Source organism: Mustela nivalis (assembly GCF_964662115.1).
Source record: "Mustela nivalis genome assembly, chromosome: 6".
Taxonomy (NCBI): domain Eukaryota; kingdom Metazoa; phylum Chordata; class Mammalia; order Carnivora; family Mustelidae; genus Mustela; species Mustela nivalis.
Window position 1 is genome coordinate 49,521,577 of NC_139025.1, and position 19,735 is coordinate 49,541,311.

General features: G+C 36.6%; 1 long non-coding RNA gene across 2 annotated transcripts in view; it reads left to right on the plus strand.

Moving 5' to 3' along the window:
- The first annotated feature begins 205 nt into the window (after positions 1-205).
- Positions 206-19,735, plus strand: part of LOC309867013 — a 182,074-nt gene continuing 162,544 nt past the window's right edge. Inside the window, exon 1 of one of the 2 annotated variants that reach the window (XR_014312923.1) lies at positions 206-706. This is a non-coding gene — a long non-coding RNA (uncharacterized lncRNA). The remainder of the gene's footprint in view (positions 707-19,735) is intronic. The other variant, XR_014312924.1, reaches the window with a different exon arrangement.

Below are 19,735 nucleotides of genomic sequence, written 5' to 3' on the forward strand. Positions count from 1 at the left end.
ACACACAATTCTTAACAAGTGTGGTTATCTGGTTTCCCTGCTCCTAGCAGACAAGCAACCACGGAATGAAGAAACTGTTGGAGGCAGTCATCAAAACAGCGGTGCTGGCTCACTGTCTGGCGGGAGAGATGGAGGCAGAACAGAATTTCTACCCTGGCCAATAAGGAACCTATATTAGAAGGAAAAATCATAGTTATATCCTGCGTCTCCTGCTGGAGAAGAAGTCCTGGGTAGCAGTGTAAATTTGATATTGAACTGTGTATTTTTTCACTTCCTTCTACCTCTTCACTTCTCCTTATCGAAACAGCATGAGAGTCATGCATATTGTTATGCAGTGCAGGGTAGAGATGGTCTGGGAAGGAGAGAGGCCAATTTTTTTGGCTCTGGAGCTGTAGTGTGTACTTTTAGATATCTATAGCTGAGATTAAAGCCTTAAAAGCTACAGATTTCAATTGAAAGAGCCAGAGACTCGGGCAGGAAAATAAATTTCACGAATTCTAAAAATTTGGCATTAAATAGTAAGGCCTGAAACATCGAAAACTTAGTGCCTAGAATTTGGACCATCACCCCTAGACTGGGAAGCATGCCTGATGAAGTAAACGCGATTTTGCTGGCCAGAGAAGATAAGAGAATCAGAGTGCAGTGTGACGAGAGCTCAGATACTGCCCAGGTCCCTGAGAAGGGCCTTGTGCACCCTCCTGCTTTGGTGAGTCTTGTGGGAGGGGAGGAGGGATTAAAATCTCACATAGACTTAGGGGGCCTGCGAGCAGTGTCTTTTGCTCAGGGCATAGGATAGGAGCTCTGTGAGACTCTTAGGTAAGCCATGTGTCTAACATGACACCAGGATGACAAAGTAGCATATTTCCAGGACATGAGTCTTTCAGAGTTCTCCAATGTAGTGTGGGAATCAACCAAAAAAAAAAAAAAAAGTTCATGGCCCACCCCCTCGCAAGCTCCTTAAATTGGCTAGGTGAGCCTGCACACCCTGCACACTTTCTGGCATCAAGAAGCGATATGTGTGGACCCCGCTGCCCCAGGCTGAGGCCAGAGCACTGAGGAGGATTCAAGTGAGGGCATTCAGTACTGGTGATACATGGCCTGTTCCTCTCCCCTGTACCCTTCTCTTTGTCCTGAACCTGATGGGCACTGAGTGAGAAGAAAGGGAAGAATGCGAGAGGAGAGAGTCCTGGGCAGACTGAGTTGTTGCTCAGAAGACAGTGGATTTCAAAATGGAAGGACTGAATTATGTTGAGTCAGCAAAGGTGAAGAAACAGGGGCTCCTACGGAGAGGTAAATGGAGTTATAAAGAGGTAACGAACATTATCAGTTTTGCACAATAAGTATGTTGTCTAAGAATTTAAAGAGCTTCTCAGTTGAAGTGGTTAAGAGGAAGAAAAAAGTTTTGGCATTTAGAAGAGACTAAACTTCATTTATAAAGACTCGCTTTAATGGAACATCTTCTCTCCACATCGTGGCATTGAAACAAAAATATTCTCCATGTTTAGTTGAACAATAGCATTTTTTTTTAAAAAAAGATTTTTTATTTATTTATTTGACAGACAGAGAGATCACAAGTAGGCAGAGAGGTAGGCAGAGAGAGGAGGAAGCAGGCTCCCCACTGAGCGAAGAGCTGGATTCAGGGTTCGATCCCAGGACTTTGGGATCATGACCTGAGGCGAAGGCAGAGGCCTTAACCCACTGAGGCACCCAGGTGCCCCAAACAGTAGCATTTTTATAATAAGCCAGCCCCTCCTTTTTTTGACAAAACCCAAAGTACATTGCTCTTGTAGACATTTGTTTTTAGAAAAGAGAAAAGCTTCCAGGCCACAAGTGGTTAAACATGCACCATAATGTATGTGACAGGAATAGTAGGAATACTGATTGTGTCCTAGAAAGGAGGCAAGTTGTCTCCTGCTCCATCTGGAGTCTCAAAGATATGCATCGGAGCCATCTCTTCCTGCCACAAGTGTGTATGTTCCAGCAAGGGGAATGCATTTATTTCCTTAGTTACTGCGAGTCCTCTCCATCCTCTTACGCTTGGTGGCAGTTTTCATACACGATTAGCACTCAGGTAGCATTTTGCACATTAACCTTGTGATGTCTGATAGGGAGGACAGAGACAGATACTGCCCTGCTGAAATGTGTACACATAATCCATAATGGATAAGTGCAGCTCCACGGTGACCATGACGGGTCATTACAAGCAAAGTAAGGACCACGTTGAGGAAGCTACTGAGTCCAAAGGAGCAATACTTAGCTATTTGGCAAATCGTGCAATTTAAAACAGGGGCAGAATTCTTCCTGTTTGGGCCAACACAGGCCTCTGATTCTACAGCAAGGTGACTGAGGCACAGTTGTCTGTAAAATCCCTTTCTCATGGGGTTTTGGTTTGGATGACCTAGGGGAGTTCCTTTCCCCAGCTGTGCTCTGATTGGGTGTAGGGGGCCAGATCAGGTGTCTTTGTGATTTTCCATACTCCACTCATCCCAGCAGAGAGCAGTGGTGGCAGGAAAGTTTGGAACCAAGGTTCTACAACAGGCGTGTTGGGGGGTCTAAGCGAATGAACATATGAGGCTTACAATGCTGCTGGTGTTTCACAGGGGTGGAAGGTTAATCGATTTTGAAAACCTAATCCTGAATGGACACATCTTTACTTTCTCTTTTCCTAAAAGATTAAAACTAACTTCTTGACTTGAGTTTCTCCTTATCCGTGCATCAGTAATACATAGTACCTCATAGACATTATGCTTATACTTTGACTATTGCCAATGATATTTTCCTAATGTGGAATTTAAGGCTTATGAGTAAGTGATAGTGTTGCCCTGACTGACTCACACATATTCTTTCACACATTTTGGACACTCATATGGAGACCTTTTTGCATTACTGTGTGTTGAGAATTGAAGTCTTCCCTGAGGAATTGTTTTGTGGATGAGCCAACACCTAATATATCAGTAAGTTTTTTAGATCTTTGCTATGTTCATAGTGGAGTCAAATATGACTCCAAGCAGGATGAGTATCCTGTTGTTAGTGCTCAGATGTTTAGGTAGCTTTGTCCTGTTTAATATTAAGAATGGTCCAGTCCTAATTCTTACCCATTACTTGTTACTGGTGTATTGTGAAACTTTATAAAAGATGGAGTAACGTGTTTCTCAGACTTCATTGTGTGAATCACCTATAAATCTTGTTAAAATGCAGACTGATTGATTCATCAGGTCTTGAGTAAGTTCTCAAGGGTCTGCATCTCTGGCATGGGGATGACCCATTTACTTTAGTAATAAGGCCGGAGCAGGCTGAATGCTGGGAGAAGGATTGACAAGATTGTAAGGGTTCCATCTGTTTTTTCCCCCCAGTATTCTTGCCTTGTCTGTGGAAGGGTGCTGTTTTTATTTCTCCCAACCTTTCTTATGAAGTCAATATAATCTACTATGTGGTACATATCTATAGTATATGATGAAAATTACATTTCCATCCTTAGTTGTCTTGTGATCATGTAACAAGGTCCACATAAACTCTAGAAGTATATAGAGATCTTTGTCTAGGCAGAGTCCACTTGCCTTGGGATCTCTTTGTTCTAATTCTTGTTTCGTCAACTGATAATGCACATTGACACCCAGCCTACTAAAATCTTTGCCTAGATTAATAGAGCTGCAAGTGAAACTTTATATTCCTCAAGAGCATACCAGAGAAAAGAATGAGCACATTCAGCTCATCAAGTGCTTACTGACTTCCTTCTCTATACAAAACTCTGTGAGTTTACCAGATTGCAAAGATAAATAGAATATGGATGATATGGTCATATTTATAACACTACAAATATTGAGAAATGATGCGTACATTTATCAATAAAATTTTTATCTGGCAGTTTTTATCTGATATTCCATATAATAATAATTGTAGAAATAACATTTCTAAAAAATTGTTGGTCCTCAACCCCATGAAATGTGTTTACTCTATTAATCCCTCATTGGCCATTAGATTTTAGGTTGAATAACTTGAGTGAGGACACAAGTCAAAAGAAATTTTTTTCCTCTTGGGGTAGAATGAATCTGCTTGCCTTTTCTAAAACTAAATACATTTCTCACCATTAAATTATCTACTATGTGTGCATTTGTTTTGTATTCCTTGGGTACTAGCATAAATAGAGATGTACATGGGACAAATCAGCCATCATATTACGAGAATGAGGAAAATGGAGAGTTGAACTAAGTTTGAAATGACTGCATGTTTTTCATACCCATTAATCCGTTTTTGTAATGTTTGGTAATCTCACTGATATATTTCAAAATATTTGTTTATTTTATTTTTTTAAATTTTTATTTATTTATTTATTTATTTATTTATTTGATTTTCAGCATAACAGTATTCATTATTTTTGCGCCACACCCAGTGCTCCATGCAATCTGTGCCCTCTATAATACCCACCAGCCTCCCACCTCCTGCCCCTTCAAAACCCTCAGATTGTTTTTCAGAGTCCATAGTCTCTCATGGTTCACCTCCCCTTCCAATTTCCCCCAACTCCCTTCTCCTCTCTATCTCCCCATGTACTCCATGCTATTTGTTATGCTCCACAATGAACTGAAACCATATGATAATTGACTCTCTCTGCTTAACTTATTTCACTCAGCATAATCTCTTCCAGTCCCATCCATGTTGCTACAAAAGTTGGGTATTCATCCTTTCTGATGGAGGCATAATACTCCATAGTGTATATGGACCACATCTTCCTTATCCATTCGTCCATTGAAGGGCATCTTGGTTCTTTCCACAGTTTGACGACTGTGGCCATTGCTGCTATAAACATTGGGGTACAGGTGGCCCTTCTTTTCACTGCATCTGTATCTTTGGGGTAAATATCCAGGAGTACAATTGCAGGGTTATAGGGAAGTTTTATTTTTAATTTCTTGAGGAATCTCCACACTGTTCTCCAAAGAGGCTGCACCAACTTGCATTCCCACCAACAGTGTAAGAGGGTTCCCCTTTCTCCACATCCCCTCCAACACATGTTTCCTGTCTTGCTAATTTTGGCCATTCTAACTGGTGTAAGGTGATATCTCAATAATATCAAAGATAAACTCAAAATGGATAAAAGACCTCAATGTGAGACAGGAATCCATCAGAATCCTAGAGGAGAACATAGGCAGTAATCTCTTCAATATCAGCCACAGCAACTTCTTTCAAGATATGTCTCCAAAGGCAAAGGAAACAAAAGCTAAAATGAACTTTTGGGACTTCATCAAAATCAAAAGCTTCTGCACAGCAAAGGAAACAGTCAAGAAAACAAAGAAACAACCCATGGAATGGGAGAAGATATTTGCAAATGACAGTACAGACAAAAGGTTGATATCCAGGATCTATAAAAAACTCCTCAAACTCAACACACACAAAACAGACAATCATATCAAAAAATGGGCAGAAGATATGAACAGACATTTCTCCAATGAAGACATACAAATGTCTATCAGACACATGAAAAAATGTTCATCATCACTAGCCATCAGGGAGATTCAAATTAAAACCACATTGAGATATCACCTTACACCAGTTAGAATGTTTATTTTATTTTTAAAAATTATTATTTTTTTACCATAACACACACCCTCCCCAATGTCCATCACCCAGCCACCCAAGATGTTTTAGAGAGAGTAAGAGAAACAGAGTATGAATGGGGGAGGGAAGAAGGGGGAGGGAGAAAGAGAGAATCCTTAAGCAGACTTCCTGCTGAGTGTGGAGCCTGACATGGGGCTCCATCCCTCTACCCTGAGATCATGACCTGAGCTGAAATCAAGATTTAGGTACTCAACCCACTGAATGCACCCAGGGGCCCCCTCACCAGTATTTCCTAATGGTGTCTACCATGTATGGCTATCATGTTTATGGTTTTGAAGATCACTGTACTGCCTGACATTATGCCCTCAAAGGTAGCTTTCTGAAGTAAATTCAATTTTCAACAAAATTTTTGGGACATAGCTCTGCTAGATGTTTCTTCATAGAGGGTAGGTATTTTCTTCTCCCAAAGGGCAAAATTCAGTGGCAAAATAATTTTCAGATAAGATGGAACAAATAAGAGAATTTAACACTGTGATTCTAGAGATTCAAGAGAGGTGGCACTGGGGTTAGAATGGTTGATCTTATAAATTCTGTAGAATTCCAGTGGGAAGGTAAGGTACAAGGAGACAAAAAACTATGAAGTCTTGAATTAGGTTGGTGAGAGAGAAAAGGTCAGAAAAGTGAAACAAATTGCAGAGGAAGCATCTGTAAGGATTCAGTGCATAGTACAGCAGTGCTTACTGAATTTACTGAATGTAAGGATGGGAGATGACAAAATTCCAAGACATTATGCAAGAATGCTTGGATGGATGTTGGCATTAATAGAACCAAGGAAATCTGGAGGAGGAATGAGTTAATGAAGAATGTAGAAAATGCATCTATTTTGTACATGGGGAATTTAAGTTTTGGGGCAGCATGTCAGCCATGTGAAACAGGTGGATTTTGCAGCTCAAGAGAGCACTACTTGCAGTGCCACAAAAGAATTGGAGAATTCCAAGCAAATATTTGGAGATAAGCTATTAAAGGAGCTTGTTCAGAAGATACATACTCATTTCAAGAAGGAAGTGAACAAAGTATCAAATTTCAGGATTTGAATGCATTTTCCTCATTGTGCTGATTGTACCATCAGAGTAAAATTTTGAACTTCATCTTAGTGTAAGACCATTTTCTGTTACATGGGAAAAAAGCAAACAAACAAACAAAACTTGCCCAGTACAGAGGCCAAATAAAATTATGCTCATGTGGTTTTATCCATGGATGGTTTGTCTTCCTTTCTTTCTTGCCTTTCTGTATTTGGATCTCTAATTTGGGAGTTTTGGAGCCACTAGCTATGTACATGTGGATGTACTCTCTCTCCCTTTTCCACTTCCAGGTGCATGGGCAAGTGGATGATCCAAATATTCTTTGGGTTCCATTCTTACCCAAATCAATGAAAAAAAAAAAAAACCCTCTGTTTTGAGTATGGCGTGGTGAGTTGCTTTCTTTTCTTTTTTTTTTTTTTTTTTTTTTTTGGTAAAAAAACAGAACATAAAAATACCATCTTACCTAGTTTTAAGTGTTTAGTACAGTAGTGTTGGGTTAACTGTATTGTATATTATTGTGCAACAGATCTCTGGAACATTTTAATCTTCATAGCCAAAACTCCATTCTCATTGAACAACTTCCATTTTCCCCTTCCCCCACCCCTGGTAACCACTATGCTTCTTTCTAAGAGTTCAACTACTTTAGATACCTTGGAGAAGTGGAATTATGCAGGGTTTTTTTTTTTTTTTTTTTTTTTTTAATGACCGGCTTTTTTCACTTAGCATAATATCCTTAAGATTTATTCATGGTATAGTATATGAAAGAACCTCTTTTTAAGACTAAATAATATTCCATTGTTTTTATATGCATTTTGTTCATCCATCTATCAGTTGACTTCTGGGTTGCTTCTATTTGGTTTCTGTGAATAATGCTTCGATTAACATTGCTGCAAAAATACCTCTTTGATATTCTGCTTTTAATTCTATTAGCTATATATCCATAAATGGGGTTGTTGGATCATATGGTAATTCTGTTTTTAATTTTTTGAGGATGTTCTATACTGTTTTTCAAGGTGGTTACACTATTTTACATTCACACCAACAGTGCACAAGTATTCCAGTTTCTACACCTCTTCACTTTCACTTGTTCTTTTCTTTGTTTTGATAGTAGCATCCTAATGAGTGTGAGGTGATATCTCATTGTGGTTTTGATTTGCATTTCTCTGATGATGAGTGACATTAAGTATCTTTTCATAGGCTCATTGACCATTTATATATCTTTTTTGGGGTAATGTCTGTTTAAGTCCTGTATCCCCTTTGTAGCTGAGTTTTTGTTTATTTTGTTGTTGTTGAGTTGTAAGAGTTCTTTGTATATTCTGAATACTAAGTTTGTATCAGATATATGGTTTGTAAAATTTTTTCCCATACTGTAGGTTGCTTTGCACTCTGTTGGTTTTTCATTTGCTGAGCAGATGTTTTTAAATTTGATGTGGTCTCATTTGTTTGTTTTTACTTTCATTGCCCATGGTTTTCTTCCTTCTTATAAGGTAGGAAAGTGGTGTTACTGACTGTAAAATAATATTTGGACATTGACCAAGAAAGATCACTGATGTTGAACTTCCCAGACCCACAGAGCCTGATTTTTCTCACCATTTGGCATTGTGTATTTAATTCTTCTTGATGAGGGTTTATCAGGGGTGAATTCTTCCGTAGGATCCTTGGAAGGTCATCCTTCTGTTTACTCATCAGGATGGGACCTATAATCCCACTGAGGGTATCATTGTTAAGGAAGGACTGGGTCAGAAGACTCTAACAATATTTCTCTCAGCTGTAACAGCTTCTTGTTACTTTTTATATACAGCAACAAAATTCAGTGAAGGGAAGAACTTCTTCCAAAGTCAATTAATCAGGAAGGACAAATAGTCCAGAAATCACAGAGGAGTTGCATGTTGTCCCTCTATTGACTAGAGCTGGAAACAAAGCTGCTTAATGCACTTTCAGAAGTTGTCATTGCAAGCAGGGTTTTGCTCAGTTTACTAAATGTATTGACTGTAGGATATAAATAAATCCCTTGCACACAGATTTAAATATATCGCAATTACAAAAACAGCCATCCATTTTTCTTAGGGGAGAGGGAGTAACAGCTGGAGCTGCCATTTGCCTCAAGGAAAGCAACACACATAATAACACCTCTGCTTATCCCTTTTATCCCTCACTTTTTAGCAGCGCCTTTCCACTCACCATTTTATTGATAGGAAGAGCAAGGATTACTGTCTCCTGTCAGTCACCATTTGCCTATAAAATGAATTACAATTTCTAGAAAAACCTAATTAACCTTGCACATGATCAAGGAAAGTCCAATAGCTTGGTCATCCATCCAGCTATATGACAAGATGGCCAGATGAGTCTATATATGATGTTTATACCCAAGTATCAGGGGATAAGAATGGGGCTTGACTAACCTTGGAGGTTCTAACTAAAACAAAGACATTGCCACAGTCAACAGCATTTTAAGATCATGAGCTTCATTCTATATCATGACAATTCTTTTAGAAATTAATTAACTTTAATTGAGCTCTGCTTTTCCACATCTAAAATACTCTCATTCTGGCCTCAGCCACCAGGATCCTATTGCTTCCCTACTTTTCCTTTTGCTTCTTCCATTGTCTTAGTACATTTGGGCTGTTATAATGTACTGTAGACTGGGTGGATTATAAACAACAGAAATTTATTTCTAACCGTTCTGGAGCCTGGAAAGGTCAAGACCACAGGACCATAGATTCAGTGACTGATGAGAGTCTACTTTCTGTCTCATAGGAGGCCATCTTTTGCTGTGTCTTCACATGGGAGAAGATATAAAGACAGCTCTCTGAGATCTCTTTTATAAAAAGAGTACCAACCTCCTACCTTTATGACCTAATCACTCCCTAGTAGCCCCACCTCCAAACACCATCACTTGGGGAATTAGGTCTTAACATATACATTTTGGGCAACACAAACATCCAGTCTATAGTACTTGTCATATGGTTGCTTTCATCTTTTCAATGCTGATTGGCGAACTAAAGATAGGAGAGTTCTTAGGTTCTCAGTGTCGGCAGGATGGTGGATAGTAACGTCCAGAGCATATTTAAATTGTTTAGATTAGTAATCATGCTCCAGCATATTCACAGACACTACTCTAATATGCCCCTATCCAATAAGAAGGGTGAAGAATGATTTTATGAGAAAAACTACCAGGAAATTTGAAGATATGATGCAAAATCAAAGAGATTACATTTTTCCTTTCCAGCATTGGAGCATATTAAATCCTCTGTTGTGATACAAAAGAAAATTAATATTTTACCAGAAAGATAAAGAAATGTGATCAAGAAAATACGATTTGAGGAAATGTTTAGTACCTGTTATAAAATCACTTTTCTGATGATGAAAGTACTTTATGAAGAACAAGTGAAAGAAATTGAGTACTGCAGTGAAGTAAGAACATGGACAAATCTGCATTGAAACTCTATTAACAAGATGAAGTATGGCCTGGGTGTCTTAACAGCTGCCAACAGGGCAATTTTTCTTAGCTCTTGGAATGCTATTTGAATGCTTGTTAAACAGAAATCCCTCTAAGAGGATGTTAGTACAACTGGCAGTGTATGGAAATGAGCCCCTGTAAGTAACACAATTCATATCCCTTAAGCCAAGAGATTGGCCACTTGATTTGTAATGGAAGCCCCATTTATGACTTCCATTAGCAGTGTCCCTTAAGATTTCTTTTAACTTTTTATCTTGAAATAATTGTGATTCACAGGAGTTTGCAACTAAATCTGTGGGACTTCCCCATGCATCCTTTCTTCAGCTTCCCCACCCATGTGTTAACATCTTGCACAACTGTAGGATGATATCAAAGCTGAGAAATTGGTGTTGGTACAATGCATAGAACCTATTCTGATTTCACTGGTTTGTGGACAGAGGTTTTCTTAGAAATTTTTGTAATTTTATTGTAATTCTTTAGTTGGTCTGGATCTAGAGTTTTTAAACCTAAAAGTCAAATCTTTTCTAAAATGGCAAAAAGCAGAGATTGGTATTTGTTGTCCTGTAAGAAAAACTGCCCAGGTAGTGTGTGTGTGATAACCTCGAGTAGTCTACTGCCAGTCATCACTCAGAAGGGACTGCTGGCCAGTCTTCTCTGATTTGATCCTGAGTAGTAGTAGAAAGTGCAATATCATCCTTTTATTTAGTAGACTATATTTACTTCAACTAAAGAGGATAAATTGTCTTTGATAGTCTTTGATTGTGTTCATAATATAGTAATAGTCATCTAGTTAAATATTTGGCTTTTTTTTTTTTTTTAAAGATCTGCTCAGATTATTTTTGCTGAGTGGTACAGTGTTACCTGTTTATTTATAATTTGGTCTGAATGTCTGTGTGATCACCAGAGTCTTCCTGTGACCTTGTCCATTTTTTGTTTGTTTTCCTTGTTCCTATTAACATTGTTGGATGTGTTCAGCCTGGCACAGTGTAGGGAAGCAATAAATATTTTTGAAAATGAATTGTTCTTTTGGCTTCTCCATTAGAGCCAGACACTTCATTTTTTCTTAAGTTTGCTGCAGCCATTGAGGTTTCTCTTCCTCCTGCCTTCAGGAACTGAGGGTCCCAGTGCAGAAGTGATTTTCTTGCAGGAACAGGTGAAAGAGCTCCCGTCTTCTTGGTTCCTGTACAACCAAGAGCCTTATTTCTAGCTGCTCATTTGTCAACTTATTTGAGAACTTTTTTCCCCTTCATTGATTCATGAATTCCTTCTAGTTCATTAATTCCTTCTAGCTCTAATTCTAGTTTATCTATAAGACATTTATCTATGAGTCCCCTTTATGGTTATTTTGTCATCTAAAAGGGAGAGTGAACCTGATAGTCTTAACTTTATATTTTATAATTTGGTGGTTAACTCTTAATTTAACTCCCAAGAAAAAGTTCTAAAAGTGTTTATCATTAATTGTCTTGAGAGATTACTCTATTTTAGAATAAATCTGTATACATATACATATCAAAGTAATGTGCTTACTATAAAAATTCAAAAAGAAATTTTTAATAAAATTTTCAAATACAAATCTTATGGTAGAAAGTGAAATTCTCCACTTCTGTTCTATTATCCATTTTCTAGGAATGAGCAAAGAGAATATTGGGTAAATTTAGACCATTTATATAACAATATATGCATATATACAACATACAACATAGTCCATTTTGATTACAAAAAGCTAAGTTTTGACTATGTACTTTTTGTAGTTTGCTTTTTAAAAAGTTTTAAAGAAATTTTTTAAAGTTTTAATTTTAATTTACCTGGTGTTCATCATGACAAGTGCACTCCTTAATCTTCATCCCCTCTTTTACCCATCCCTCCACCCTGGTGAACCATTAGTTCTCTATAATTAAGAGAGTTTGTTCCTTGGTTTGTCTCTCATTTTTCCCTTTGTTCATTTGTTTTGTTTCTTAAATTTCACATACAAGTGAAATAATATGTATTTGTCTTTCTGATTGACTTATTTCACTTAACATCATACACTCTAGCTCCATCCATATTGTTTTCAATGGCAAGATTTCATTCTTTTTTGTGGCTGACTTTTATTATGTATATATACACATCTTCTTTGTCCATTCATCAGTTGATGGACACTTGGGCTGCTTCCATATCTTGGTTACTGTATATCATGTTGCTATAAACATTGGGGTGTATGTATCTTCTCAAATTAGTGTTTTTTTATTCTTTGGGTAAATATCTAATAGTACAATTGCTAGATCAAAGGGCAGGTCCATTTTTACCTTTTTGAGGAAACTCCATACTGTTGTTCTGAGTGGCTGTACCAGTTTGTGTTCTCACCAGAAGTGCAAGAGGGTTCCTTTTTCTCCTCCTCCTTGCCAACATGAGCTGTTTCTTGTTTATTTTAGCCCACTGATGGGTCTCAGATGATATCTCATTGTGGTTTCTGATTTGCATTTCTCTGATGATCAGTGATGATGAGCATCTTTCCGTCTTTTCATGTGTCTGTTGGGCATCTGTATGTCTTCTTTGGAGAAATGTCTGTTCATGTCTTCTGCCCATTTCTGAACTGGATTATTCATTTTTTTGATTATTGAGTTTTATAAATTTATATATTTTCAATAATACTCCTTTATCAGGTATGTAGTTTGCAAATATTTTCTCCCACTCAATAAGTTGCCTATTAGTTTGGTTGATTGTTTCCTTCACTGTGCAGAAACTTTTATTTTGATATAGTCTCAACAGTTTATTTTTGCTTTTGTTTCCCTTGCCTCAAGGGATCTATCTAGAAAAAAGTTGCTATGGCTAATGTCAGAGAAATTATTGCCTGTTCTGTATTCCAGGATTTTTATGGTTTCAGGTCTCACATTTAGGTCTTTAATCCATTTAGAAGTTATTTTTGTGTATGGTGTAAGAAAGTGACCCAGTTTCTTTTTCTTTTTTTTCTCGCATGTAGCTATCCAGTTTTCACTATTTATTGAAGAGCTCATCTTTTTTCCATTAGATATTCTTTCCTGCTTTGTCAAAGATTAGTTGACCCTTCAGTTGTGGGTTTATTTCTGGATTTTCTAGACTGTCCCATTGATCTATGATCTGTTTTTGGGCCAGTACCATACTATTTACATTACTATAGCTTTGTAATATAACTTGAAGTTTGGAATTATGTTGCCTCCAGCTTTGATAATCTTTTTCAAGATTGCTTTAGGTATTTGGACCCTTTTGTGGTTCCATACAAATTTTAGGATTGTTTGTTCTAGTTCTGTGAAAAGGGCTGCTGGTATTTTGATAGGGATTCCATTAAATATGTACATTGCTTTGGGTAGTATAGACATTTTAACAAAGTTTTTCCTCAAATATGTGATCAGAGAATGTCTTTCCATTTCTTTGTGTGGTATTCTTTCATCAGTGTTCTATAGTTTTCAGAATACAGGTCTTTCACCTCTTTTGTTAAGTTTATTCCTAGGTATCTTATGGGTTTTGGTGCAATTGTAAATGGGATTGTTTTCTTAATTTCTCTTTCTGCTGTTTCATTGTTGTGTATAGAAATACAACATTTCTATACACTGATTTTGTGTCCTGTGACTTTACTGAATTTATCAGTTCTATCAGTTTTTGGGTAGAGTCTTGAGGGCTTTTTATACATAATACCATGTTACCTGCAAATAGTGGAAGATTTACTTCTTCCTTACTGATCTGGATGTCTTTTTTTTTTTTTTTTCTTGTCTTATTGCTGTGGTAAGGATTTCTAATACTATGTTGAATAAAAGTGGTGACAGTGGATATCCTTGTCTTGTTCCTGATCTTAGAGGAAAGGCTCTGTTTTTCCCCATTGAGGATGATGTTATCTGTGAGTTTTCCATAAATGACCTCTATTATGTTGAGGTATGTTCCTTCTAAACTTACTCTGTTGAGGGTTTTTATTATAAATGGATCTACTTTGTCAAATTTTTTTTTTCAAATGTCTGTTAAAATGATCTTATGGTTTTTATCCTTTCTGTAAATGATGTGATGTATCATGTTGATTTAACAACCTGATGAACCACCCTGGCAACCCAGGAATAAATCCCATGCGATCATGCTGAATGATTTTTAAAATGTATTGGTTCAGTTTGCTAGTATTTTATGATAATTTTTGCATCATGTTCCTCAGATATATTGTCCGGTTTCTTTCTTTCTTTCTTTTTTTTTTTTTTTTTAGTGGTGTCTTAATCTGGTTTTGATATCATGGTAATGCTGCCTTCATAAAATGAATTTGAAAATTTTTCTTCCTTTCTGGTTTTTGGAATAGTTTGAGAAAAATAGGTATTAATTCTTCTTTAAATGTTTGGTATAATTCATTTGTGAAGCCATTTGGTCCTGAATTTTGTTTGTTGGGAGTTTTTGATTACTGTTTCAATTTCTTTACTGGTAATCGGTCTGTTCAATTTTTAAAAATTTCTTCTTAATTTAGTTTTTGGAGGTTAAATGCTTCTAAAGACTTATCCAATTTTAGGGCATATATTTTTTCATAATATTCTTGTAATTTTTTTTGCACATTTGTGGCATTTGTTGTTATTGCTCCTCTCTCATTTGTGATTTTATTTATTTGGGTCTTTCCCTTTCTCTCTCTCTCTCTCTCTCTCTCTCTCTCTCTTTTTTTTTTCTTGGTAAGTCTGGCTAGAGGTTTATCAATTTTATTGATTTTTTCCCCAAAGAATCATCTCCTGGTTTCATTAGTCTGTTCTATTGTTTTTTATATTTCTATTTTTCATTTATTTTTGCTCTTATGTTTATCATTCCCTTCCATCTGCTGGTTTTAGGTTTTGTTGTCTCTTCTAGGCCCTTTAGGTCTAAGGTTAGGTTGTTTGACATTTTTCTTGCTTCTTTGAGGTAGGCCTGTATTGCTGTATCCTTCCCTCTTAGAACTGCTTTTGCTGCATCCCAAAGTTTCATTTTCATTTGTTTCCATGTACTTTTTTATTTCAACTTGTATTTTCTGGTTGACCCATTCATGGTTTATAGCCTGTTGTTTAACTTCCATGTATTTTTGGTCTTTACAGATCTTTCTTTCTTGTGGTTGGCTTCTAGTGTTGTGGTCAGAAAAGATACATGGTATGACTTCAGTCTTTCTGAATTTGTTGAGGCTTGTTTTGTGGCCTAATACATGATCTATCCAGGAGAATAGATATAGCTAGTTTAGCTAATCTATTGATGTCATTGGGTTGTTAAAGTCCTCTACTGTTATTGTAATATTACAGAATAATTACTTTATGTGTGTTATTAACTATTTTATGTATTTGGGTACTTCCATGTTGGGTGCATAAATACTTACAATTGTTATCTTTCTGTTAGTTTTTCCCCTTTATTATCATATAGTATCCTTTTTTGTCTCTTGTTACAGTTTTTGTTGTAGAGTCTGTTTTGTCCATCATAAGTATTGGGTAGCTTGCTTTTATTGACAACAAACTAAGTCTTTGTTTATGGGTGCATGTTTGGGTTCTTTCCACTCTTTTACATGCCTTTTATAAGGCAGGTATTTTATAATTTACAAACATATTATATGAGTCTGATAGTTTTAATGTCAATGCTGTGAAGGAAAGAGAATTAAAATATTGCTACTAAGATAAGAGAAGTTAAGTAAATTACTTTCTTTAGCTCTTTCTCTCCACTGAATTAACTGCTTGTGTTTTGCTTCCTAATCCTACCTTTTTTTCTCTTCTTAATTTATGTATTCTGGCTCCTGTTTTCTTTCTTATCTTTCTAATATCACTTGCTGCTCTTCATTTAAATAGACTAGGAAGAGTCAGTCATCCCTAAATTCTGAATGACTCAATATAAGAAAATAAAGTTGTATTTTTAATTTTTTTAGGTTTATTTATATTTATTAATGTTTATAAACCCCTCTATGAAGCCCCTTTCAACATTTCTAAGACTCAGAATGTGAGTTGAATTTTCTCTGCTCTTTCAGAGTAAAAAATCTTAGTAACAATGGTCTGGGAGAGTTACAGAGTGAAATAAACCAAGAAAAGTCTATAGTTGAATAAACTTGAATAAGCAGAATATAATCTTACCTGTTGCTCCCATCTTAATAATCTTTAGCTTGTAGCTATTGTTGAAATAAATGTATCAGTTGCTGAAAATAATAAAAGAAGCTCAATCGTTGGGGAGAGGTTTATGGAGATTGTGTCTATAATACTAATTTTGTTTTTCTTATTTTGCCTCATTCCTTATTTTCTCTCCTTCTCAAAACTGTGGGCAATAGTTAAGAATAATAGCCGGTGTATTAAGCAAGTAAGCTGACCACTTTAAGGTTCATTTTCTTCAGCTATAAATGGGAATAATGTGGTTTCCCTTTTGATATTTTTAGGATTAAAAGTAAAGTGTTAGCACAGTGACCAAAACATTAAGTGTTAAAAGAAACACTATATGTGCTCAATTATTAAAAAAAAAATTAAAAATGAATGATAGAATGCATTGCCTTTAAGGAGTGCAAAAGCTAGTGGAAAGAATACCTACTTATGTTTATATCCATCCATCTATCCACATTATTCTAAAATGAATATGAAATAGATTAGAAGTATAAATGAAGCACTATTAGTGACAAAGGAAAAAGTGATTAATTTTGGAAGGAAGAAAAGGAATAAGTAAAGCAGGCCAAACAAAGGAAGGGACATTTACACTAAACTTTTTGAAAGATATTTCCATTTTTGATAGAGAAATATAGTTTTATAAAGACTGCTATGCAGAGAGAACAATGTAATACATAATTTGGGGTGAAGAAATTGCCATCCTTGTAGACTGAAAGCAAGGAGTCAGCATACAGGTAGAGGTTGAGTGGAAAGGCAGGCAAAATAGAATTATACCTAGACGATTTAGGGATAGGAAATTAAGAAGTATAGGAAAAGAGTTGGCCTTGGAAAAAAGGAAGGTCTTTCTTTGAGTTTCTAGGAAAGAAGGTAATTAAAATAAATGTTCAATATAGACGTGAAGGAGAGGAAAATTGGGTGTACATAGTTAAGCAAAATATTTTTTATCATTTTGACGTGCTATAAGATTGAGTGTTCATAGTTAAACGAAATATTTTTTTTTTATCGTTTTGACGTGCTATAAGATAAAGACTGTGAGGTGGTCTGTTGAGGGCTTGAAAAAGTGAGGAATATTTAGAAAAGCCTTTGGGAAGTCAACCCAGCGATGAAAATTTACTTGAAGTTATAAATCTCTTCCAGGTAACGATTATTTCTTGATCTGATGGATTATTCTAGTTAGTTTAGTTTTGACATCTCTTGCAAAGACTACTGCTTGAGGCAGTCATTGTTTTCAATAAATATTTATTCAGCACTTACTAGTGTTAGACACTAAAATACTAATAGCTGATATTTAGTGTGTGCTTACTGTATGGTTAGCATTTTTCTATCTATTATTTAATACTCCTAAAAACCTTTTAGGTTAAGTATTGTTTCCTTGTCATATTTCACATAAGAAGTCATTGAAATCAGAGAAGTCAAGGTCAGAAAGTTATGACTAGCAAATCGTGGCTTGAATCAAGGCAGTCCAGCTCCAGAGCCTACACCTTTAACTTCTATGTTGCATGTTTCTGGTCAAGGTACAGTAAACAAAACTGCTCTTTGGAGTTTATAGTATGGGAACAAACAAAAAGAAATAAAATACGTATATAAATGAAATAATTAAACATTTTTAGTAAATGCTAAGGAGGAAATGTATAGCCAGCTGGAGATAATGGCTAAGGTAGAAAAGAGGTGGTAAGGGAATCTGCTTTAGAGAGTTTTGTCAGGGATCCTAAGAGGAATAATCTTAAGGTAAAATTTAGGGCTGAGAGGGAGCCAGTCAAGAGAGAAGCAGGGGACAGAATACAATCAGAAGAAGAAAATATCTGAAAAAACTAGAATGGGGAGGACCTTGTGGTTTTGAAGTCCTGAAAGAAATATGAAGCATAATGAGGGGAAGACAATGAAGTACGAGATTAAGAGGGAGAGAAAAATAGATATCATATCAGTTGAGGCTTTGAGGATCCTAGTAAGAAGGTAATATTCTAAGTGACTATGAGAAGTCATTGAAGACATTTAAGCAGGGAGATGACAATATCTGGTATATACTTTAAATTGGTATCTCCGAGTGATTTTGTGATTTTGGAAAAGAATGGAGAGGAATGGGTGAAGGTGGCAGCTGGAAGACTGGTCAGTGACTGCCATAGCAGATCAAGAATGGTGACCTTGACTAGGGAAATGGCCAAGGAGACTGCAAAAAGTGAAATGGTTCCACATGGCTTGTGAAGAAGGAATCAACCAGTCCTACAGAGAGGAAAAATCCCTGCTATTCTCAGGGATGACTTCTAAGGATTTGGTTTGAGCAGTTGGGTGGATAGAGATACAGTCTTGTAATGGGGAGAGGCTGTCAGTATGGAAAGCTTTAGAGATATAAATCAAGAGCTGATTTTGGATATGCTAAACATGGGAAACATCCAAGTGGAGATACTCTGTCATTCGATATGCAAGTCTAGAGGGACATGTGGGTAGCTCAGTTGGTTAAGTGTCTGCCTTTGGTTCAGGTCATTATCCTGGGGTTCTGGAACTGCATCTTGCATCAGGCTCCCTGTTCCATGGGAAGCCCGTGTCTCCCTCTCCCACTCCCCCTGCTTGTATTCCCTCTCTCACTGTGTCTCTTTCTGTCAGGTAAATAAATAAATCTTTAAAAAACAATAATGAGGGATGCCTGGGTGGCTCAGTTGGTTGGATGACTGCCTTCGGCTCAGGTCATGATCCTGGAGTCCTGGGATCGAGTCCCACATCGGGCTCCCAGCTCCATGGGGAGTCTGCTTCTCCCTCTGACCTTCTCCTTGCTCTCTCACTGTCTCTCTCTCTCAAATAAATAAATAAAATCTTTAAGAAAAGAAACAATAATGAGTTCAGGGAAGACTTTGATTTCTTAATATTTTTCCATGAATCAAATAAAATTTTTTAAGCTATATCTTACCAGTGATGACTTACTAACTAGAAATGTGGGAGTAGGGTCTCTGCATGTATACAAGCAAGACCAAGTCACTTGCTATTTTTTGGTAGATGTTTGAGGGTATGACCAATTCTGTTGTCAAGTTTTATATGCACCAGATCTGATCATAGCAAAAGATTTTCCACATATCATTTTGGCAAATAGAAGGCATATACTGAGCCTGTGTGCAAGTACATTGTCTCTGACATTCTCAAACTGAAAAATTGACCACTGATACTGTTTCGTTGCTCCTCCCCACACCCCACAAAAACCAAACTGGGCTGTATAATATTTGTGCACCTGTAAATCAAGCATGTGTCATTGGCCTGACAAGGACCTTCATAGTCATCTGGCATAACTATCCATTTCTTGATTCTCTGTAGTGTTCTTGCCAAGGGGAACTCAGACAATTCTCAAATACTCCTGCTGTTGTATAAATCTCTAGTTACAGAAGTCTGTTTTTTCATTGGAAAGTCAAACTATTAGAAAGTTTCTTCAGTGAGTCAAAATTTATCTCATTATTTTAATACAGCTATCTTTCTTCAGTCTCTTGTGGACATGGAGCAAAATTTCACTTTCTTAGGTGAGAGTCCTTCATATATACCCTCTGGTTCTCCTTTCTTTCTTTCCTTCTTTCTTTAGAGATATAAATCAA